The sequence below is a fragment of the Notamacropus eugenii genome, chromosome 2 (assembly GCF_028372415.1).
Source record: "Notamacropus eugenii isolate mMacEug1 chromosome 2, mMacEug1.pri_v2, whole genome shotgun sequence".
NCBI lineage: Eukaryota > Metazoa > Chordata > Mammalia > Diprotodontia > Macropodidae > Notamacropus > Notamacropus eugenii.
Genome location: NC_092873.1, coordinates 519,658,022 through 519,683,107, shown reverse-complemented (window position 1 = coordinate 519,683,107; position 25,086 = coordinate 519,658,022). Strand labels below are relative to the sequence as shown.

Here is a 25,086-nt window from a genome sequence, read left to right as displayed (position 1 = left end):
TTATGCACAGCCCATGAGATCATCCCCATCTCTGCATTCACATGGGAGTCCTGAGCACTTGGTCCACATAAAAGAAAGCCTGGAAAGCAAACGATCTTGCGCTGGCAGACCTTTGCAACGAAATTGCTTCATTCATAGCAGGAATTACATTTTACATAAAGATAGACTTAGTTTACATAGTTTCCTTCATAGCGTAGCTCAGGGGCCACCTTTTAAATCAAGGATCTTTAACCTGAGCTTTGTGGAATTATTTTCTTTTAATATTTTGATAATTGTATGTCAATATAACTGATTTTCTTGGTAATCTTATGTATTGTATTTGTTGCATTTAAAAACAGAATTCCAAGAAGAGATCCATAAGCTTCATCAGACTGATCACCCAAGGGTTCCAGAATACAAAACACATGAAGAACTCCACGAGGCATTTTCAAGTCTCCGTAGTTCCTCCACATAGCAAACTGATCTTAATATTTTGTTGTTTTTCAGTCATTTCAGTCATGTCTGTCTATCACCCCATCTGAGACTTCCTGGGCAGAAATACTGGAGTGGTTGACCATTTCCTTCTTTAGTTCTTTTGACAGAAGAAGAAACTGAGGTAAACAGGATTAAATGACTTGCCCAGGGTCGTATATGTAGTAAGAGTCTGAGGCCAGATTTGAACTAAGAAAAGTGAGTCTCCCTGATGCCAAGTGTATCATGGCATCCAAAGCACCCCTGAGTTTACTTTGTTTATTTCTACACCCTGCCCCCATAGGGTGGGACCTGTGATTTCACTGATAACTTTGGGAACTCCAAAATGGGAAAACACCATTTACAAAAACAGGGCAGCATCTCCTCTATAACACTGTCCTACAGAGGTGCCTAGGTCATTGAGAGATCATCTGGTATGCAGGGCTTGAACCCAGGCTTTCCTGACTGTGAGCCCACTTTTCTTTTATGCCAGATGCATCTTTCATATTTATCTATTAGTATTACATACCCCAGCATATAATCATTCCCCTAGTAGAATTTATTTATTCAACAAGCCTTTGCCCAATATCTTCTGTCACCGTGGAGTTTTCTAGACAACGCAGAAATCACAGAAAAAGTGAAACAACCCTGGACCTCAGAAAGCTTCCAATCTAATGAGGCTATTCAACATCCCATCCCAGGATGGGATTTCCTTAAAGCAGGAAATTTGCTTTAAGCCCCTGCTCTTTGCCAGGTATCATGCTAGAGACAGAGAATATAAAACAAACTAAATCATGCTGTCTTGCCCTCAATGACTTCTTTTAGGGAAACCAAATGTATAAGAGTCATTCAGTTACATGCAAACACACACACAAACACACATGATAGGTAAAACAGTGATCTGAAATGAAGTCAGGAAGCTCTGAGTTCAAATCTCACCTCAGATACTACCTTATCATTCTGGGAATGTTGCTTCACCTCTCTTTGCCTCAGTTTCCTCATCTGTAAAAGGGGGAAAGTAGCACTCACCTGCCAAAGTGATTATGAGATCCAAATGAGATAATATTTGTCACCACTTAGCACAATGCCTGACACATAGTAAATGCCACATAAATACTGTCTCCTGTTATTAGCTATTGTAGTAACAAACACCCTGACACATCCAGGATAGCCTGCTAGCACAGGTTCTTAGATCTGCTTTTCTATAAGGAAAGCAACTTTTGAAGGGCCAATAATCTTCTTTTATCACATATACCAACAGAGAAAGTACAAGGAGAGAAATAAAGACCAGCAGACAGGGCTTCTAACTGTCTGACCATAAACAATACATACATCACAGATCAACAGAGAGATCTAACTGCCTGGGCATTGCATACATACACAGTTGCCAGAGAGAGAAGCACCAACATCTGGGTTTTCAAAGCCAGGGAGTAATGGTGGTGGTGGTGGTGGTGGTGGTGGTGGTGGTGTGTGTGTGTGTGTGTGTGTGTGTGCTCGCGCTTCTTAATAGCTTCCCAGAGTTTCCTCTGGCCATATCACACAAACCTTCTTCTGAAGAATAAGCCCCCCAAAGCAAAACTTCACCTCAGCAAATATACATACACTTTTCAGAGCCTGAGGGCATCACAACCCTTATGACCCAGTGCCTCATCAATTAACAAAAGGTGTGGACCTTCCTACAAAACAAGTCTCCCCTAACCAAGCTCCCCTTAATGGGCTTCACCTAGGGCCTATTAATGGTGGGAGAAAATCTTTAACTCTCATTATAGCTATACACCCAAAGACCAGTCTCTGGGGGAGACCCAATCTGGTATGATGAGTAGAGAGCTGGTCAAGACATACATTTGCTATGTGATGCTGAGCAAGGCACTCAACCTTAAATGTTACCTCAGAAAACATCCTAAGTTCTAATTTGCAGAGTGGGTACTGATTTACATTGGTTGATGTAGCTTCTCACTAGGAACTCCCTATGGCAAGGAAATCAACAGTCCAACTAAAATAGCAACCATAAAATTCCAAAGGGTCGAGCGTATCAATGGAAGACATCAGAATAGGTTTTCCAAAGAGGTGGTTGAAGTCTGAAATAAGCCAAGGATTCTATGAGTTGGGCATGAGGAGGGAGTGTATTACAGGCAAGGGAGACTGCTGGGATGGAATGTAAGCACCCTGAGAGCTCCTTGGCTCATCCTGGTCCTCCTATTCCTAGCACCAATACAACATTGGGCACATAATAGAACTCTGAAAAATTCTTTGCAACAAGTGTAGAGGACATGTCCATGGACTCTATTTCCAACATGCAGTGGGCTGGGAGAGCTTCACTCAACAGGGGAAAAGTCTCTAGAAAATATTACCCAAAAGGCTGAGTGTGAACCTCCAATGTCCTGGCATCACCAGACAAAGACTGACTTGGTGATGAGGTTGGGCAGTAGGAGGGTTGGAAATGGAGCTGAGAAAGTCACAGTGTGATGTTGTAGAGGGACAAAGAGAGGAGTGGGAAGAAAAGATCAGAAGTCAAAGAGAGATGATGTGTGGCAGTGCTGGCACTGAATCCCAGCATCCCATCAGGATTAGGATGGTTATAAACCCAAAGTGAAAACTGTTGGCCATTCTTCTGCCTGCTCAGAAACACTTTAATAAGTAGCCTGTAGCACATGCTGCACATTCACCCCTCCACCAAAGAACAAAGTGACCATACTCTCCCACTAGGCTGAAGGAAGATTCAATTATGACTTATCTGAAGGTACAGGACATTTGAACACTTTCATATATTAATAAAGAAGATGTTTCACTATTAGATTTCAAAAAAAAGAAAAAGAAAAATTCTTGTTGAACTGAGTTCTGAAATTCACTCTGGACAGTATATACAGTCCTTAACAGTGACAACTGGGTTTATAGATTTAGAACTTGAAAGTACCTTAGAGATCATCTAATCCAACTCCCTCCTTTTTCAAAAGAAGAAACAGAAGCCCAAAGAGGAGAAAGGGACTTGCCCAAGATCACACAATATGAATTGAATTGATTTTTCAAGGCCCCGTTTTTCCATCCTAAGTAAAGTTCTCCTAAGGTTAGATCGATATTGGAGTCTGTATGTAAGGTGTAAGGAAGTGGATTTTAGTGTGTATAAAGTGAATTTTTGTCATTATTTCTTTGAGTTCAGTTTCCCAGGATTCATAGCCATAACGATCCAGATATGAGTTCCTACAGATATGGTTCCAAACATCTCCACCACACTTACATACCATTATATACTGACAAATACTATAAGCATCCACTGTGACTGCACAGTGAGATACAGGGATGAGGTGATGTAAACTTGTGTGGCTATTGCCGGCAATAGTCCTTCTTTTGGTCTATAAAGCAGGTGGTCACTGGTCAGTGAATGGGGAACCTTAGGGAGTACCTTAGGGTTGAGTGCACAAGCTAGAACGCTGCGCTCTTCTTGATTAGCCCCAATCAAGGTAGGGGGGATCTGTATTTGCCTCAACTGGCCCTCATTGAGGCTTGAGGGAATTTAGGAGAAATATATGTTGTGCCTGTCTCTATTTACCCCATCAATACGTTGGGATAGGTGCCCCCCCCCCCCCCCCCCCCCCCCCCCCCGCTCCTGTGAGAAGGGTGATTAGAGAATGCTACAGGAGTTTGTGCTCTCATTTCAGCAACCTCTTCTGAGAAAACTAGACTAGAATAAAGTCAGATCATTAACCCCTTCTCAGTCTTCCCTGTCTGACCAAATCAAGAATGAACCTATGCTAGCAGTCCTCCTGTGTGCTGAGTTTATCTGTCTTACAGAATCTTCGTCATTCTCATGAAGTCACTTCAAAGGCAGAATGGGAGAAAAAAGAGAAAGAAAACTTTTGTTACCTTTCCAGATTATGGGTCATAGGAAGCACCTTGGTTAGCTTCCTGACATAAACTCAAGTATCTCAAGACAGCCCTTGATGTCCCTATTAAAACTAATTTTTTTCTACATTATAAATGGCTCTAAACAGAACTTTAACTCAGGACCTGGGCTTCAGTCTATGTCTAGCATTTATTAAGGACCCACTATGTGCCAGGCACTGTGCTTAGCACTGAGGATACAGATAGAGGAGGAAAAGATAGTTCTTGCTTTCAAGAACATCCTAGTCTAATAAGGATGTCTCCACTTTCTGACACCTGTGAAAGACATTCACCTTGTGGGTTATCTACAACCCCAGACAGAGAAAAAACAAAACCCCTAGTGGTGATCACTTCCCAGTCCAAACGGCCAGGGTGGTTTGTGCAAAAACGTACCATGGGGAAAATTCAGATGTGATTCCTCATGACCCTTCCCCTGCCCCATCCTCCACCTCAGTAAGATTTTATTTTAAGTAGAATGAGGCATTGGTACCAGCAAAAATCCACCCACGCCTCAAGTTATCACATGGCAAAAAGAATCATGTAATTATTTTCCCTGTCCTCATGGTAGGTGCTGTGCATGTTGATTCAAGACTTTTCCTGAGTTGGGACCAGATAATTATCTACACACGTGCATTACTTCAGCACAACCCGACATAGTAGGTCTTGGCACCCTGAGAGTCAATTAACTATGACAGGACCCATTCGTCCTTCCCCCCACCCTGATCCCCCAAAAGGGCTGGGAAAGAGAGACAGAAGAAGCCTGATGTTTTGACTCCCATGAAGCCAAGGGGAAAGAAAGTCTGGCTTCTTGTCTTTTAGCCCTGTAACAGTATCACGTTGTTATTAAAATGATGAGACACAATCCAGGCAGGGTGTTGGGTGAAAACAATCAAAGTCAGGGCAGAGAATTGTAAGAGTATCTGCACCTGTTGTCAGATCTCTCAGGCAGATTAGATTTAAACCAGAGGGGCCAGGGCCTCCCCCTGACAATTCCAACTATTGGCAACTTGCTCGTTGTAACTTGAAAAGTTAAAAAAAAATCAAGTTCTGCCAACAACTGTCATTTCAGCCCAGAAACTGAAAGTCTCTGATTTCCAGATACTTGAAATTTGAGGGCTGTTTCTTTTTTTCCTCCAAGTTCCTTTTCAACATCAACCCCTACCCTGATTTTACAATTTTAAGCAATAGTTAATTACCTCTGTAGGTTTCCCTCACCGGATGGGTGCTAACCAGACAGAGTGAAAAACCAAGAATGAAAAGTCAGTTGGCATCCTTTGGGGACTTCTGCATAATTCCCAGAATCCCTCCTCCCTTTCGTAAAGTTCTAAAGTCAAAAAAGCTATAGGAAAGAAAGTACAAAATTATTGGAATTAACTGTAGCAGACCCAACAGGAGCTGCTTTGCATAAAGCAACCTCTACATATGTGTATAGGTCTAATGTATGTGCATAGATACATATTTATTTTCAAGCTTCTAAAATCTTTCTTATTCAGTGCAGTATCTTTTCATGTTTTTAATTCTTTTTGGAAGGGTGGGATGGTGGTTAGCAAGGAGCTGTGGACTGTGTAGCATTAAAGTAAGTCCAGGCCTGAGCCTAGCCAGCTTTACCAAGTTCATAGATCACTTCCACCCCCAAACGCCTCCTCTCCCAATCAAAAATGAATAAACAAATAAATGATTGAACAAATGAATAGATGAATGGATGAATAAATAAATGTTGTTGTTCAGTTACATCTGACTCTTTATGATCCCATTGGGGGTTTTCTTGGCAAAGATGCTGGAGTGCATTTTACAGATTAGGAAACTGAGGCAAACAGCTAATAAATACAGCTAGTAAGTGTCTGGAGGCAAATTTGAACTCCACTGTACCACCTTGCTGCTGAGAGTAAATAGATAAATAAGTGAATGAATTAAGTGAAGGGAAAAATAAAGAATCACAAACACCGTGCTGAGTCTTCTTCCTCCCTTACTACAATAAATAAAATTTTATCAGTTTGAGGGGAAAAATTCCACTGAAACTCTACCTTCCTTTTCTTTACCCTTATTTTAGTTGAGGTAGAGGTAGTGTGCTAGTGGATGGAGCTGTCTTTGGAGCAGAGAAGACTGGGTTTAAATACTGGTTTAAATGGCTCCTATCTATGTGTCTCTAGGCAAGTCACAACAGCTCTGTGCCTCAGTTTCCTTATCTGTAACATGGGAGATGTAGGTTTTCTTTAGAGAACCTAAGGTCCTATTTTGTTCCTTGAGGCCCTTTCCAATCAGATCAGATAATCTAGATCTGATCAGATGATCCAGTCCACATGATCTTGGCCATCACTGAACCTCCTTTGGCTCACCTTGCTCACAGGGAAATGCTTCAACTGCTTTTAAGATGCATTCATTTAATTTAAGCTCACAGACATTTATGGGGCGGTATCAGGCAGTGTAAAGAACTCTGGACTTGGACTCAGAGTTCCAGAGTTCCAATCTAGGTCACTTGTGGGATAGGAGGCAGAGAGGAGCTGAGTTTTCTTGTTTGTCTAAGGCAGGGGCAAGAAAAAACAACTTCTGAGGTGCCCTTCAGCTCTGCATCTAAGATCACAGGAAATTCCACTTCTCTAAATTTTTCCCTCCTTTCCCTCCTTTCCCTTCCACAATCCAAAATTATATTTTTGACTTGAAACCTCACCTAGCACGTTATATCTCTTGCACACAAATTCTGTCACATTTTCTATGACCATCTTCTGCCTCCCTGTTGTACTTCCCCTACTTGTAAATTCAGAAAGGCAGGACATCTGTCCTCATGGAGTCATAGCGTTAGAGCTAGAGGGAATTCAGAGGCCATTGCTGGAGCACTGAATCTGGAAGCAGGAAGCCTCCACTAGATGGGCTGGAAGTGCTTCCAATTCTATGATCATGGGATGTTGTAAGAGAGCTGTCCCCTAGGACCTCACCTTCTTTGGACTCTGCTCTATTTAGACAGGTTGCTTCTCTTAGGAGCTGGCTCCTAATGCAACCCCGACAGCCCCTCTCCTCTGCTACAAGGGGAGTTCGATGGGAAGCTGAAATTGGTGAGTGTATATTTCAAAGGACTTCCTTTTGATTTAAGATGTGGGGACAGGGAAAAGTTCCCGGCCAAAAGCTGAGAGGAGGAGGTGGAGGGAGGGAGGGGGAGGGAGAGAAAGAAAGAAAGTTAAGGGAACTTGGAATAAGTGAAACTTAAGATTCCCTGAAAGCTACATTTTTGGCTGTCAGACCACCTCCTTCCCCTAAGATGCCTCCTAGAATTTCCACCAACTCCTATTCCAACTTGTCGTTAATGAAACCAAGGCATCTAGAGAGCTATCCACAAACAGATCGGCAAGGGTACCACATAAGGACATCTGTTGCTGCCTGGCACGGAGAGCCTGGGTATGCATTGGTCACCATGTCGGATTTTGTTGGGGTGAAGAAGTTTGGCATAGAACCCCTCACCTGCTGCCACGTCCAGACAAGAAGGCGTCCACTGCCTCAACTTTGAGCTTGAAAAGTTCAGTCTGTCCTGGAGCCAGAGCTCCCAGCTGCCAGTGTGGTCAGGTCAGTGTGCTTCTTTGCTGAATCAGATCCTCAAATGAGCCTTATGTATGGTCTCCATCAAGATCTCTGAGAAAAGGAACCACCCTCATCAGGTGGCACCATCTGTTCCAAGTTATTGACACCCCTAGATTATACAAGGCACCCGGGGTGTGTGGAGGTGGGGTGGGGTGTGAGTTACCCTTCACATAGCCTTGCAAATAACTTTCCCAAGAATCACCAGACCCAAGAAAATCACACTGGCCTACAGGAGCTGTCCACTTACTGGGCAACAAGGATAATAATAGCTCATCAAGAAAGACCCTGTTGGACTTTGACCACCACCATGTCTCCTGTTGCCTAGACAGGTGCTCCAACTAATTCAGTTGAAACCCAAGAGGCTGGAAATTTAAAGTTATTTATTTCACAAAACAAAGATATTTTTAAAAGTCGGAGCAACTCACTTCCTAATGTACTACAAAAGTTCACAAAGTGCTTTCCTCATCCCAACCAGAATCAGAATCATAGAATTCCAGACCTGGACAGGCTATCCGCAGCTGTCTACACCTGCCCAAACATGAAATAGAATCACACTCTAACATAGCCCATGAGCAATCATCCAGTCTCCATAGGAGGACCTCTATTGGTGTCTGCTGCTGCAATTCAAGAGAGGCCTGGCTATCAGGAATCAGGAAGTGATACTGCCACAGTACTCAGCCCAAGTCAGATCACACTGAGAGCACTGTGAATAGTTCTGAGCACCATAAGACAGAGAGAAGGCAGAGAAGTTCCAAGGGGAACAAGAAAAATGACAAGAAGCTTTGAAGTAACTGGGTATGTTTAGCCCAATGAGAAGAGAAGAGACCTTAGAGAGGTAATCATAGTCTTGTTTGATGTTCCAAGTGTTGGAAAGACTGTCCCTAGGAAGAGGAATTCTGTTCTCTCTGACCCCAGAAGGTAGAACAAGGAGCAGTGGGGAGGGGATATAAAGAAAAACATAGAGATTTGATGTCAGGAAAACTTTACTATCAATGAGAACCATCCCAAAGTGTGATGGGATGCCATAACATGTTGTGGTCCAGCTTCCTTGAAGATCTTCAAAATGAGAAAGGAGGATTTCCTGTAAGGGATGTTATAGTGGGGATTCCTTTGGTGAATGGGTTGGACTAGATGGTCTCCAAGGTCCCCTCCATCTTCTAAATTGTATGGCTTCCCAAGAAGAGCCTTTCCATCTTCTGAACAGTCTTAGTTGTTAAGAAGATTGTCCTTAAGTAAAGTGGCCAGTTTGCAACAACCACCCATTATTCCTGGTTCTGCCCCCTGGGGCTCACCAAAGAAGGCTGATCCAATAGCCCTTCAGATAGTAAACTTCTCTTTTTCCTTCCCACTCCCCTCCCCTATTCTTCTCTCAGGCAAATAAACCCACTATCTTTCATCAATTATTGTAAGACATCCACTATAAGTCCCTTCACTATTCAAGCTGTCTTCCTCGAGACACCATGGCACATGCCAGTGTCCCTTCTCCTAAAACGGGACGTCCAGGGGAATGCCAAGGGCTCTCATCCCCATTCCACTAGTGAGGACCATGAGGCTCAGAGGGGTTTGGCTTGCTCATGACCACATGCCTCATTAGGGACAATGGGATCTGGAGCTCAGTCTTTCCATAGTTCCAGCTACTTCTTTATATAACCTACCACAACAGCATCTTCTCTCCTACTCTGTTTCCAGGGTCTCTAGGCTGAGGAATCTCACCCACCACCATCCAAGGCTCCCTTTTCTCCTTATCTTCCCTTAATTCTTCAAACCTATGCACTCTCAGGACCCACTCAGGAGAGCCTGAAAGACCTGCCACCATTACAGACTACTTTGCTTGATGGCTTTTATAGCTTAGATGAGATGGAATCCAAAACTCTGTACCCTTTGATGACAGGAGAGAATACAAGGACAGACCATTTCTCTGCTGCTCCCAAGGGCATCCTAACTTTGCATTTCTCCAGCACTGTCATTAGACCTATACATGGAACCCAAGGACCTTAGGCTTTATCTTCCAATCTGCTGTAGAACCCCTGGGATTTCTTGACCTTTCCATTTGCTGTGGAGCACATCTTTTTTTTTATTCATCTTTCATCTTTCTTTCTTTTTTAACATTTAGCTTAATTTTATTCATGCTTGCTTTGGGATGGGGAATAGATTGTGTAGCAAAAAGATACAATAAAATCAAAATCTGTCTTACAGCTTATAACCTGTATTAATGTACCTTCGTTGAATCCACGGAAACAAGTTTAACATTACAATGAAAAACTAAACACAATTAAGACATCTAGGAGGAATTTATAATAAAATAATTCCTAGTTTTTCTTTATAGATAGATTAATCACCTCCAAAATACAAATTCCTATAGATAGAGAGTGCTTTACTTCAAATGAACATTTCAGTAAATCAGGTATGTGAACAGTCTCTAGGCAGGAATGGTGCCAAATGGAAAAACTTTATTTGCAAATAAATTTCAAAAAATGAAGCTTATTTTGTATAATTAAATACAAAAAAATGCACTAATTTGCTAAAATAAATATGTGGTGTGTTAAAAGAATGTGTATCAGAGCATTTATAAACAGTGAATGATTCTTATTAAGAAGTTACTATAATAATGATGGCTAAATAAAAGTGCATAGTGGGAAGCATTACATGTGGTGAACGTTTTGTCACATACCTCTGTTACCTCAAGGTAGATAACACTGGTGTACCAAATTCAGCATTCATGTTCAGTTCTGCTGGTTTCATGTATTTTAAGAAATGTGTGTAGTATGAAAAACTTGGAAATACTCTTGAATAAAAACATTTTAGAAAAAATAGATTTCTTCATACAATTTTGTACAGTCTTATTGTGTAAATTTCAAGGCAAGATGGTTGGGGTCTTTTTTCTGTAAAACAGATAACCATTTTATGGAGATAATGTTTTTACTTGACTGGGTACAATAATTTTGCTTTTTTCCTGCATTATATTATTATGTTCTTTTCCTTCATTTTTTTGTGCAACCAACATGGCCTTTTAAAATGAAAACTATTGCATATATAGGAAGTAATTCTAGATTTTAAGAACCAAGAGTGAATGAAATCCATACTAAAATGATACCGTCTGATTCAAGTGAAAATGACTTATACTAGCAATAAAAAAGACACAACACATTTCATGAATACAAAAAGAACTGTCTACTGAGTGTTTTAGTTCAGATATTTCAGAATACGGCTCTATGTTTTATGGGGAATCTGGGGGGAGGGGAGATTTCATAGCAGAAGGTCTTAATGTGGTCCATCTTGATTTAAGTGGTGAACCAACTGGACTATGAAACTATGGGATGCCTATAGACTCAAGTGACTTACCAAAGAGGTACTCCCTACTATTGTTAAGAAAATCCTCCCTTTCTCTTGCCTCAAACAAAGCCATCCTCTACTGACTGAGTTTCTAACATTTCAGTACCTCCCTTCCTGTGAAAGAACGTGTCCAACTAACTGGCATAAGTGTTTTCCTTCTTCATTTGTTCATCCCTTCTTACTTCACAACAAAACTGATCTTTGAGAAAACATTCCTCCTCACCACTCACAAACTGGCTGTCCCAAGAAGATTGTTACAAAGCTACTAACTGAGTTAAATTTGGTGTTGCTTTTTTCTGCTTTTTCTGGCTTACTGACTTCAATATCAAACTTATCAATTCTAATTAGGACACTGAGCTATTCAAGTCATTTAATTTATCAGAAACATCATATAAACTCATGTTGTGAACAAGTTGAATCATTCCCGCAATAAAGGAATCAAAGTCAAATCCTTGATTATTTTCCTTTTCTTTTTCAACCAATGGCTCTGATGCTTCTTTGAGAGCTATTTGAGTTTTAACTGCAGTTTGACTTGCCTTTCTTATCAAATTATTCTGTGCTTATTCTTTCCAGTTAGAAAGATCTATAATAACTTTGGCTTCATAGTATTGGTTAACTTCATTCTCTCTCCAAACTAAGTTATCTAATTAAGATGATGACCTCATTTTGTAATTACAAGTGTGACTGCATTCCAGATCACAAGATTTATATTCATGATGATCTGGACAGTACCAACAAGGCTCAGTAGAGAGATGGGCATCAAAGGCAAGACCCTTCAGATACTTTCCACAATCTCCATCCAAATATTTTTGAGAATCTCCTTGTACTTCCTTTTCATCAAGGACATCATAAAGAGCCTTTGGGTCACACTGGACTTCTTCAGTCTCAACATTATTGTGTTTAGATCAGTCATGGTCTGAAAACTGACAATCATAGTACTTCTCCCAATCATAAATGTGACTGAGTTTCATCCATGAGCAAAAGATCATTAACTTCATCTTCAGTGTGAAAAGGATGACTTGAAATGGGTTCTTTCATTAGAAAAGAATAAATGCTCATTTAAGGATGGGTAGAGTTTCTTTAGCTATCAATCGATCCATTCGACTAAATGTCAAAATTTGCTCCAAGAAGTCCAGCGTTTCATGACTAAATCCTGGAAGCAGAATTAAGAGGATGTGTGGCTCAGTCATATATATATATATATATATATATATATTTGTGAATGGGGACTACACTGAGAATCTCCTATCTTCCCCATGAACAACAGAAGTAGATTCTAAAATCAGCTACATCTGTTCAAGTTCATGTGCACCAGCAAAGATGGTTTTCCCATGGGATCCTTGATCTGGGCAAGACCGAAGCCACCTACCTATCTTTAACATCAAGTCTTCAGTATTTATAAAAAGATTGACTAGCTGGATATTTCTGTGTAGTGCATTTGCAGAATCAATATACTTGAGCCCACGGAGCAGCTGATACATGAAAAGCCTGGCATGCTCTTCCAATAAAGGTCCCTGCTCTAGCAGATTAGCCAAGTCTGTCTCCATGTACTCCTGAACAATGTAAACACTGTTCAGTTCTGTCAGAGATCCCACATCATCTGTTAACTGGCTTCCAGTGAGACCAGGAATTTCAAATACTTACAGAGTGTTATCATGGTCAGATCTTCTAATAATTTTGATTTTGCAAAAAGCATGTTTAACACTCTGGGGATGTGTAAGAACAATTTTCTTGACAGCCACTCTTGTCAAAGTAATTGACAATAGAAAAAAAACTAAACCATTGCCACTGCAACTCAGTGTTTTTGAGAGCCCAGATCAAAATCGTGAATGTTCCTGAGACTTTCCAACTTTTCTGCCATTTTGAAACGCAATATTATTTTTTTCCTTTCAAACTGATCAACTTGTATAAACATGGAAGGAAAGTGGCATCAAAAAGAAAGATCTTTCAAAAAGGGAGAAAAATGAGTCTGATTCTACTGCAAGATGGTTTCTTGACACTCATCACATGTGCCAACCAGACCTTGCAAGTTCCCTTTAAATTTACAGCTTGTGAGCTCTAATTTACACTGAGATTCGGAAAGATTGCAGTATCTATAGCACAAGATAAGGGGAGTAACTCTACAGACATTTAAGAAAACACTCAAGAAGCTTAAAAGAATGAAAGGACATACTATGTACTCAGTTTTACTGTACTAATCAAGTTAATGTGCAACCAAACAGTGAAGAAATATGCACATGATAGGCTTCTCTGAACCTTCTCCTCACAGCACAGATACATTTAGTGTTGGATGGTCCTGAGCAGCATCATTGCTAGGGTGCCAGTAAGCACTATGTTTTGTTTCTGTTCCTTCTTTGTTTACTGTTTATTTGACTAGGAAGCTCTGACAGCTACTGGTGTACAGAAGGTATCTTGTTAGTGATCAGGTGGCTCCAGTTCAGCACCATCATAATTAAAGATAGCACCCATCTAACTTCGTGACAACGGGACTTCTGTGACCATGGGACTTCTTGTACTTATCGAGGCAGCCATGTTTCTAAGGCTCTGACTTTGCTGCAGTTTCCTCCACGTAACCCCTATCTGAGAAAGAGTTCACTAATATTTTTTTCCAGAGTAGAGTGTGAACTTCTTGAGACCAACGATTGTCCCAATTCTTCTGTTTGTACTCCTAGTGCTTAGCAGAGTGCTTAGTCCATAGTAATTATTAAATAAATTGTTTTTCATTTGTTCATTCAATCCGGGACAGTGAATGAATTGAAAGTTTGCCTTTGAAGGACTTTTTAATCTGGGGTCCAGGGACTTTAACAAAAAGTGATAACTATTCCTATAAATTTAATTTCTATGACAATCCTCTATATTTTGATTTTATACATTTACCAACATGGTTCTGAGAAGGGTTCCATAAGCTACACTAGATGGTCACAGGTGTACATTACCCCTAAAGAGGTGTTAAAAAAAAACTTTCTCTAAAACTCAAGTTTTATGAAGACCAAAGAGAAAGGAAAGGGGAGCCTGGACACTTTGTTTTTCTCACTTAAAGTGGCCTCCCAGCTTGCCCAAATCCAATTAGCCCTTGTATATCCTACATTGAATACTAGATTGGGTGTTCAGTGACCTGATTTTAAACACCGGCTCTACTAGGAAGGGTGTGCTATGGGGGAGAAAATATTCAGTTTGGAGTTAGAGTGCCTGGCTTCAAATGCAGTCTTTAGGAATTCCTTCCTCTCTGCCCAGGTGCAATTTGTTTAAATCGACCTCAGTTTCCTTCTATATAAAATGAAGAATGAGATTGGGCTAACTGATCTTTTCATGTCTAAATCCATAGTCATTTATTATTAGATTGTTCAGTTTTATGGAGAACTCTTCCTTGGGAAATGGCAAAGATCCATACTATCAACTCCAGGTCAATGTCCAAAGGAAAACACAAAGTCCAGGAGGACTTCAGAGAGAACAGTAACAACGCAATAGTAATAGCATTTATAGAGCACTTTAAGGTTTGGAAGATGTTTTGCATGTGTTGTCCCATTGGATCCTCATGATGACATACATCATGAAGTAGTGCTCTTACCATCCTATCTGACAGACAAAGAAACAGGCACAGAGAGAAAAAGTGACTTCATCAATGCAAGCATATTTATTTTTACAGATGATGGAACTAAGTTCTTGAGGGGATCAGAGACTTCCCCAAGCTCATGCAGGTATTGAGTAGGCTAGTTAGAAGTCATAGGGCACTCGATTTGAATCCCTGCTTCCCCTCTGCATGACACTGGGCAGATCACTTTGCCTCTCTGTCCCCAGTTTCCTCCTTTATTAAAGGGCAGGATGGATTAGATTCTAAAATCAACTATTTCAAGCTGGAAGGGACCACTGAATCCAGGCCATCTCTTTTCTGGACATGCCCTATGTCACATAGCTAGTGTTAAAGTCCAACCCACATCACCTTATTTATTAACAAGTAAATTTTTCATTCCACTAGGGTACCTTGCCTTATGGTATGATTTAAAAGAAAAAGGTTCCTTCTTTACCTGTCAGTCAAATAGATGTAAGATCAGGAAAATATGTATCTCCATGAAGGGGAAAGGATACTGAGTGGGAAATGAATTTGGAGAAATTGAAAATTCAGTGTAAACCCAGGCTTTCAGAGCTTATGATCTGGCTTTTGATGTTAGCGTTTATTTACTTTTGGTGAAGACAAGATTCCCCAATTTTAAGAAAAGGACCTGTGAAACCTTGTTAAACAAATGTTTCACCAACTTGTGGAGCAACAAAGTCCATTTTTTGAAAGTACTGTGATTACTTCATTGTAAAGCAAATCAAAAACATGTGCCTTTCACTGCCCTGAAACAACAGATGGCCCAAGTTTGAGAAAGGGGAAAGTGTATCTGAACTTCAGGGCAAAATGTTTTCAAATGAGTTTGGGACACCCATGGAACCCATCACATGGGTAGGATTGCCTGTCTCTTCTCATGTCTCCTTAAGGAAAATCTGAAAAACTTGAAAGGTCTTTCTGGACTTCAAAGAACTTTTATAAACAAGATTCTGATGAGTTCAGGGCAGAGGAATCAGAAACATACGGAATACATTTCCCATCATGGCCAAGGGTGTACAAGATGGGAGCACAAGCAGTTGACAAAACCCACTTGGGGAATGTCCTGAAATTGACACTTGGAAGAAGGATTTGACATGGTCAGTGAACTCCAAACGCCCTAAATTCAGCCAATCCCTGTTGTTCAAATGCACTGGACATAGAAAGGCAGTGATGTTTCCTTATTCCTCTCACTACACCTTAGAAGAACAACGTCAAATGTTGGTTTGATAAAAAGCCATGGTGCTCTCTCCCAACCTCTGTTACTCATTTTTTTTTCTTTTTTTGGCAAATATAATGGCACTAATCTTAAGAACATACACATAAAGACATGAGCCATTTAAATTCACACATACAAAACTCCAGAACACAAATACTTTACAAAATTTTGCTTCATTAAAATATCATTCTTTGAATTTTAAGTAGCTATCAGTTCCATAAAATTCAACAGCTCTCTTCTGTTTTTTGGGGAAAAAAAAAAAAGACAAACTTAGCCTGGAATTCAAAGCCTATATTAATCACTTTATCCTACCTTCCCAGACTTTTTTCAAATAATTTCCATTTACATACTCTAAGCTCAAGTCAAACTGGACTACTCACTCTATTCCTTGGTCTCTTCCTGAGTTGCTTGCCTTCCTCCCCCTTAAACTGAATGGACATTCATGCACCACATCCCTTTCCACTTCTTAAATCCTTCAAGGCTTAGTCAATGTACTGCTGCCTGGAAGAGGTCTTCACTAACCCTACTGGATATGTGATCTGTCCCTCCTTACACCATTCACTATGCTCTATTTGACATCTCCAGGGCATTTAATCCCAGGGTTCTAGAGAAAGATGTGAAATGGAACTCAGATGCCATTGAGTCCCATTGCCTCTCCATTTTACAGATGAGGAAACTGAAGGCTTAGAAGAGTTAAATGATTTGTTCCAAGTTAATGACTGAAGGGAGAATTGAACCTAGGTCTTAGGATCATAGATAGGACCATGGATCTAGAGAGTAAAGGGACCCCAGAGACCAATGAATACAACCTCTCCATTTGACAAATAAGGAAACAAGTCCACAGAAAAGATCACTTGGACAGTAATGGCAGATATTGGGTTCAATGATGTCAATCCTCTGCCTTTTCAGCTGAACTATACTGTCTTGCCCAAGCTGTCACAATCTTCTTGTGGCCAACCAAAGGCCCTTTGGGCCATGAATTTGTGCCGTAGTTCATTCCAACAAGCCTTCATTGACTTTCCACCCAGTCATTTGCCTAGAGCTAGGGTTACAAAGACAAAAACTGGCATTGTCCCCAGGAAGCTTAAATTATATTAGAACAAAACCAACATATACATACATAAATGTGTGCTATCTATCCAAAGCAGTCCCATGATATCATTGACTTAGGGAACTTCTGTGAGGAAGCTTCCTCTACTAATGGACATTAGTACTCACTTTGTCACTCAATCTCAGAAAGCTGCCTGGAACATTGAGGTAAAGTGACTTACCCTGAATCCCAAGCCTAGGGCTGTGTCAGACATAAGACATGAGCATGGATCTATAAAATCAGGATAATAATAGTGCCAGCTATTTCTCCTGCCTTGTCTCCTGTCTCCTGCAGAAAGAGGAGAAACACCATTCCTCACTCTTTGGAATACGGCAAGAAATTGCCATTCTACCTGGCCAGGTCTTCAGCTTGATCTCCTGTCCTGGAGGAAGGGGAGGGTAATGGTAATTTAAGGTTAATGGTGGGTGGGGGGGAGAGTTAAAGATCTTCCCTACCCATTAACACACCTCGATACCTTTTGTTAATTTCTACTGAGGCACTAAGTGAGAGGGTCCTGCCCTCTGGCACACTCTGAGGTGAGGTTTTACTTTGGGGCTTAATTTTTGGGAGATGGTTCGTTTGGCCAGATGAGACTCTGGGAAGCCATTAGGGAGTCCCCCAGCTTTGAAAATCCAGATGTTGCTGCTTCTCTCTCTGGTAACTCTCTCTGGAAACTGAGGCAAACAATGATGTGCCCATGGTACCACAACTAGTAAGTATCTGAGGCTGAATTTAAACTTGTTTTTAAGGGAACTAGGAGCTACTGTGAGCCAGAGATGAGAAAGAAGGACATTAGAAACATGGGATTTAGCCTATGCAAAAGATGAGAGAGGGAGAGAAAGGAGATGAAATGTCACATTCCTGGAATAACAAACAAGCCAGTTCAGCTAGAGTGTGGAAGATTTGAGACGCAATATTATAAAACCATTTTTAAAAACTTTCATTGTCAAGTCGGGGGAGTTTGCATATGATCCTAAAGGCAATAGGGAGCTCCTAGGGGTATTTGAGCAAGAGTGACTTGACCAGATCTGTACTTTAGAAAGAGCTATTAAAATCTTAAAGTAGTGGAGATGGAGTCAGCAGGGAAGAACTAGAGATGAAGCCAAGCTTTGTTCTTCAGAAATATCAGCAAGAGGTAGATACTGCCAATGGTCAAAAGAAATGAGTCACCAAGGACTTGGCTCTACTTCAGTGGCAACTTTCTGGTCCTTGGATTCCTGAGAATCAGGTTTCCAAAAGAGAAACCCAATTAATCAAATACTCAGCAGCCCACTCTGCCTTTTACTGTGTAGACCTTTTTACTCCCTCTGTGTAATGTTCTATGAAAACATGCTGGTTAGTGACAGGCTAGGATTATACTGCCTAAAATATAATTTGCATTTGCAATTTTCTGTCCCCACAGGTATAATTAATCTTGGCCCCTGGCAGTCCCTCCCCAGGAAACATCCACCTCATTCTCTACACACTACCTCCCTTCACATATCGGAGTTTGCTGGGATTGCTTTTTCCCTCTCACAGGGTTGTTCTAGAAAAAAGAAAAGAAAAGAAATCCTATAAGGCAATATCATCTGCCAATCACCTGTGCCCCAAGCCAGCAGTGACTTCTCTTGTCTCATGCAGCTTATCAACAGTTCTTGTCATAAGAATCCAATAGAAGGGAAGCTTCTTGAGGACAGGCTCTATTCATTTTTGTCCTTATATTTCTAGTGTCTGGCACGATGCCTGAAATATGGTAGGTCTTTAATAAGTACTTGTGGTATTTAATTTGATGTATGCTTTATTATTTATATTCTATACCGATTGCCAAAATTTACAAGGTTGCTATTCTGGGATGTGAAAGAAAGCACACTTACGTCTTTCTCCCATTTGAAATCGTCTTGTATCTATGAAATGTTGACTTGTCTTTATTGTTGTAGCCCCTCAGCAGAATACAAGCACCTTGAGAAAAAGACTGTTATTTGATTTCTTTTTGCATCCCCAACCTAGCCCAGTGTCTTGCATAGAATCTGTTTGCTGAACTGAATTGAACTGGATGACAGAACTGTTCATTATCATTTCATTCTTCTATGACAATTTCTATAAAACTCAAAGTTTGAGACCAGAATTATTTACTTTTCCTGTCTAGATGTAGATTCAATTAAATAGTTAACTGCCAAGTTTATGGTTAATCCTGTTATCATGTAGTGGTATCATGTAATCATGTTCTTTGAAATATATTCCCCTTTCCCAGTATAGTCAGACAATGGGGCATTCAGATGAATCAGATAACAGATTTAGAAATTGAGCATATAGTCCAGGAGGTCTTAACCTTCTTGGGGGTCATGGATCCCTTTGGCAGTCAGCCTGGTGAAGTCTGCAGGCCAGAACACTTCTCACAATGATGTTGTACAGGATGACAAAGGAAACCAATTACAACAACGGACCGTTTTCAGAATATTAAAACAACCAGTCAAAAGACTCCAGGTTGAGAACTCCTGATCTTGTCCAACTCCCTGATTTTACAGAGGAAGAAACTGAGGCCCAGGGAGTTTAGGTGACTTTAGCCAGGGTCATTAATTAATAGATAATAGAGATGAAATTCTAACCATGGTCCTCAACTGCAGAGCCAGACATATTTCCACTATACCATATAGGGGAGGAGAGAAATTAAGAATTATAATGTTGAATCTATAATCAAAATGGATTTCCCAGCTTCATAGTGTACTGACATGTTTGTCTACTTAACACCAGCACTATAATAACATAATTTAATCTTTCTTTTTTTCATAGATGATCCTTGAGGTTCTTTAGGATCTCAGTGTTTCATCATAAGCATTCTGAGCATCAGTTTCACTAGGATGAGGATGAGTGGAGATGACTACCAGAGAATTTCCATCAAGAGGAAGTTTGGTCTAACTCTTTTGGTTGGTTAGGGTGGGGTTTGGTGGGGAATTCTGGGTTCCAGGTTGCAGAAGAACATAAGCCTACCACCTAGCACCTAACATATATAACTTAATATTGGACTTTTGCAAAGAACATATTGGGTTATCTATGAAGACAAAGGCATAGAGATGAGCCTCTAAAACAGGTGCTAGGTAGAATTCCAATGATTGAAGCTATGGCTATTAATTAAAAAGAAAAGCTTTAGTCTAGACAAAGCAGGTCCCATGAAGCTCCAGTGTTATGGTTGGTTGACAGTCACTCCATTGCTCCTAAAGGATTTACTGAAGGTGAATATTTCAGGCCCCATGCAAGACTGGAGGAGATCATTGGGGGAAGAAGAGAGGGGAAAGATATTTATTGGTTTCTGAATGACACTGATTCAATCCAATCCAAATAAGCATTTATCAGGAATCTGTTATGTGCTAAGCTCTAAGTATACAAAAATAGAATCTGTCCTCGATGTGCTCATCTTTTCCCTATTATACAACATATTCATAGTCAAGTAAATAGTCAAATAATTTGAGAGAGTGTTGAAAACAAGCGTGATCAGAAGGGAGCACTTGAGTTGAGCCTAGAAAGAAATTAAGGCTTGTTGGAAGTAGTGATGGGGAGAGAGTGTATTCCAAGGAGAGCTAGATAAAAGCATGGATATGGGAAATGGAAGGTCATGACCACCGAATGTTTTTGAACAGAGGTGACAATTAGACTTGTGTTTCAGAAAGATTGTTTTGGAAGGAGAACGCTCTATAAAGATTGTCCAATTCTGATGCCAGCAGCACCTTTTCCTCAATAACTACATTTTCCTCCTACTTCTATACTCCATGTTCAGTTTTTATTCTTGGGGCCTCAGAATTCAAAACTGTATCTATCTCCTTCAGTCACAAAGATGCTAAGGAGATCTATCTTCCATAGGCCAAAGGTAAGTTTCTCCTTCATCGAGTTAGGATAAGGGCCTGTGAAATACCTAAAATGGATACAAGGTACTAAGACAAGGAATTATTTCAAGGAATTTGGATATTAAAACATTTGAGGAGAACAACATAGTCAAGAGGGCTGACTGTGCTGGTCACTCGGTATCCATGCCCTTTGGCATTCAAACGAGCACCGAAAGCTTGCTACTTCCTACAGACATAAAAAAGAGACAAATTTGTTTTAGCATGGAGCAGTTGAAAGCCGTCAAATTTAGTTTCCTTTTTCCCTTAATTGGTAAAGACAAGTGTCAAAATATCTCCATGAAAAGAAAATCAAACATGCTATGATAAGAAAAAAAAAGCCACTATTATGGGTCACTTTGGCAGTTTCTCATTTTCAAAAGGATTTTCTCAAAGGGTCATTTATCTGGAGGATCATATCTGTCTCTCATTTCTGGAACTTTTCTTTTTAAAAAAAGAGATAGAGGAAAATAAAACAGATCAAAATTGACTAGAACATCAAGTCAGCTGGATTTATTCTGGACTCAAGAGCATCCCTTAAAAGCTTGAAAATGAAAGAAGTTTCAGTGAGATCCCTGCAAGGTAAAGATGGTGATGGAGAAGCTTCTTTAGCACACTAGATGAAGGTGAAAATGAGACAAGCTACCATTTTTTTTAAAGATAAGAACTTTAAAAATGTATTTCAAAAATCTTCCTTGGCTAAGAAAGCAGTTTCTGCTATCAGACCACATCTGGAGCATAGAGTTCTGCTTGTTGTGTATCACATTTTAGAAGGGACACTAACAAGCTAAAGTACATCCAGAAAGCAGGAGGACAAGGTGCCAAGGGTCTAAAACCCCACCCTAAAATGATGAGCCAAGGAATAAATAGGAACATTTAGCCTAGAGAAAGGATACTCAAAGGGAGATTCCAGGGCTGTCTTTAAGTATCCAAAGTGTAACCGTGTAATTCAGGACAAAGGCTTTGTGGCCTTTTAGAAGAACCAGAAGCAATGAGTGGAAATCACCAAAAGAGATTTCTTATCAGGCATCAAGGAACATATGTGCCGAGAGCTGGTAAAATGGATAGAGTTCTGAGGCTGGAATATGGAGAACCTGAGTTCAAATCTGACCTCACTTGTTAGCTATGTGACACTAGGCAAGTCATTTAACCCTGTTTGCCTCAGTTTCCTCATTTGTAAAAATGAATGGGGGAAGGAAATGGCAAAGCACTCAGCCAAGAAATCTCTGAATGTGAAAGAGTAGGTTACAAATAAATTACTGACTAACAACATAAAGATACATTGGTAAGAGCATTGGATTTAGAGTCAGAGAACCTTAGTTCAAATCCCATCGCTCTGACTTACTACCTGTTTGACACTGGGCAAATTACTTAACCTCTCCAGGCCTCAGTTTGTTCACCAGTGAAATGAGGAAAGTATGTCCAGGGCAGTCAGGGTCTTAACTGCCCACAAATGTGATCTTGTCTGTTTTCATATTTCTCCTGCCTGAAGTATCCACCGCACATATGCAAATTTGCTGCATCCTTCAAGCCTCAGCTTCCTCCATGAAGATTGCCCTTACCTCTCACTTCTCCCTACATTAAACTTCCCCAGGAATTATGATCAATAACGTCCATATGGGAATTAACCACACATTGTCATCTTACTTTTCTATTATTAATTAACTGCCACCCATTTATGACCTTTCTCCCTAACTGACTTGCACACTCCTTGAGAGTAGGACATTTCAACATTGTGTATACGTATGAGAGTGCCATGCATTGGAGAAATGTAAGATGCCACAGTAGAATGAGTGATGGACTTGAAGTAAGCTAGCTTGATGTTGTCAACTGGAACAAATCAGTTCGTGTCCAAACATTACTGCCTTTTCTTAATCTTTAAAATGGGGATAATAAACCTACCTCAGCAGACACTGTGAGAAAAGGGAACTTTAAAGAACTAGCTAACTAGAAGATATTACTACAATTATTATTTTGATAGTTAATATTCTTCTCTGTTAATTCAACTTGACAGAAGGAAGAAAACCACTTAGCAGCCCATTTCTCTTTTGAGTAGCCTTAATTATTAGCAATTTTCCCCCTTTGGATAAATATTGGAATAAGGACCTCTGAGATCCCTTCTAAACCAAAATTTATGAGTTTATGACAAACCTACCTTTTTAAAAGATTAAATCAACTTTTCTGAAACTTCCATTTGTAGTCAAAACCAGTTTTTGGTTGGTTGTTTCAATGTATTATCACTTACATATTTGGGATATTTGCATATTTAATAAGTTAAACATCTATGTCTTCATTCAAGTCTTTTCAAAATGTTAATTAGAACGGGACCATGGAAAGAATTTAGGAGTATTACACCACAGTTCTTTTACATGAGTCCTTTGAAATCTACACTCCCCCACCCCACCCCCCCAAAAAATAGTTCAAGGTAAAGGAAATATTACACATGGCTTTCATCTCCTGTTTCATTAGTTCTAAAATCAGGTGCTCACCACTCCTTCTCCCCAACAAGATTTCTTCTCATTTCTCTTTTGGCCATTTTTTGTTATTGATCAGAATTCCTTTTTAAAACCAAATTTCAGCCAAATGTGCAAACCCATCAAGTATCAGGTATACCTATGAAGTCAAATTCCCTCCTTTTATTAGTATTTCTAATTCATGTCTATAATTCATGCATTTGTAATAATATAATTGATGCCTTTTATTAAAAGAAAAAAAACAACTCTTGTGAATCACTGGGCTACTCGACTGATATTCTTCCTATATTGTACTTGCTTCCCTGTGGAAATTAGATGCCTTGGCAGATGTAAGTGGGCAGTTTTTTTTTTTCCAAACTTTCCTTAAAATATAAAACCATCTGGATTAGATTCTCAAGACTCCATGAAAAAAATATTTTTATTGTTCCTTGTTAGGTGCACTCTATCCTTACCCAAGAGTCCATCAATACTATATTTTATACCATAGTATAAGAAAGCCAAATCCTCTTCTCAGACACCAACTTCATAACCAGCTGTTCATTTCCCAAATCCAGCTTTCTCTCCTAAACTTTTAGTTGGAAACATTGATGAAAACACCACCTGGACCCATAATGCCTTCACTTTCTTTCCCAGGACTTTTGTAATCATATGTATCCTATTTTAGGCTTCTTCTAGCTTTTTCTTTTGTCCCTAGACAAATCATAAGGAATGGACTTCAGGTTTGGGAAGTCTTGGAAAGTGAGAGGAGATAATGAAACACAACACCACTGCCCAACAGTGTGGTAGGGCATTACTAGGGAAGAACATGCATAAATTATCAGCCATAATCTCTCCGTCTGGTATTTTCCCATTAATCATTTTATGTTTTTTCCTCTGTCACAAGGGAAGTTCAATGGTGGGAAAAGAGACTGTGATGTACTACAAAGCTTATCGATAAATTTATTTTTTAAAAGAAATTCTTTAAAAATGTCTTATAAGGGTCTCTCATCATATCTCAGATACCTTTCCTGGGAAGTCAGAAACTTCCTCTCAATCATATGCCAGAAACACGTTCAAGAAAGATAGCATATCTACATAATCAGAGCCAAAAATGACTGCTTCCCTAATCCTCAAAGGGGAATCATCATCAGTGTTCTCCCTTCCTCTGATATTAATGGATGGTGACTTAGTCGATCCACATCTTAACGGGACACAAAAAGTGGCCTCCTTTGGAGGTTTCACCTTCACCTCTTAGCCTCCAGCCCTGACTCTCCCTGTGTCTTTCTCCACCATGTCCTATCATCCTCCCCACCATGGAATATTCTGCCACCCCTGAGAAGGGATCAAACTACCCACATTCCTTCCTCTTTGGTCTCTACTCCTGCCTCTCTAAGTGTATTAACTTCTCCTTTGCTTCTCCCTTTTCCAGATACTTCTATATATATTAGATTAGAATTAGAATTTAAGCTCTGTGAGGGCAAGGGAAGTCTTTTTGTTTGTTTATTTCTTTTTATATTCCTAATACTCAGCACGGGGTCCAGTACCTAGTAAACACTTAATAAGTGCTTGTTGACGACTTGAGTGGATAGTAAAAACACCAAATCTATGAAATAGTCCCAAATGATCAATTATCTCATTTTTTTTTGTTTTCT

At 40.0% G+C, this 25,086-nt stretch overlaps 1 protein-coding gene and 1 pseudogene across 14 annotated transcripts in view; both read right to left on the bottom strand.

Moving 5' to 3' along the window:
- Positions 1–25,086, bottom strand: part of FGGY (FGGY carbohydrate kinase domain containing) — a 537,121-nt gene that overhangs the window by 323,890 nt on the left and 188,145 nt on the right. The window lies entirely within an intron of this gene.
- On the bottom strand, positions 4,053–23,356 carry LOC140530229 (mitogen-activated protein kinase 6 pseudogene; annotated as a pseudogene).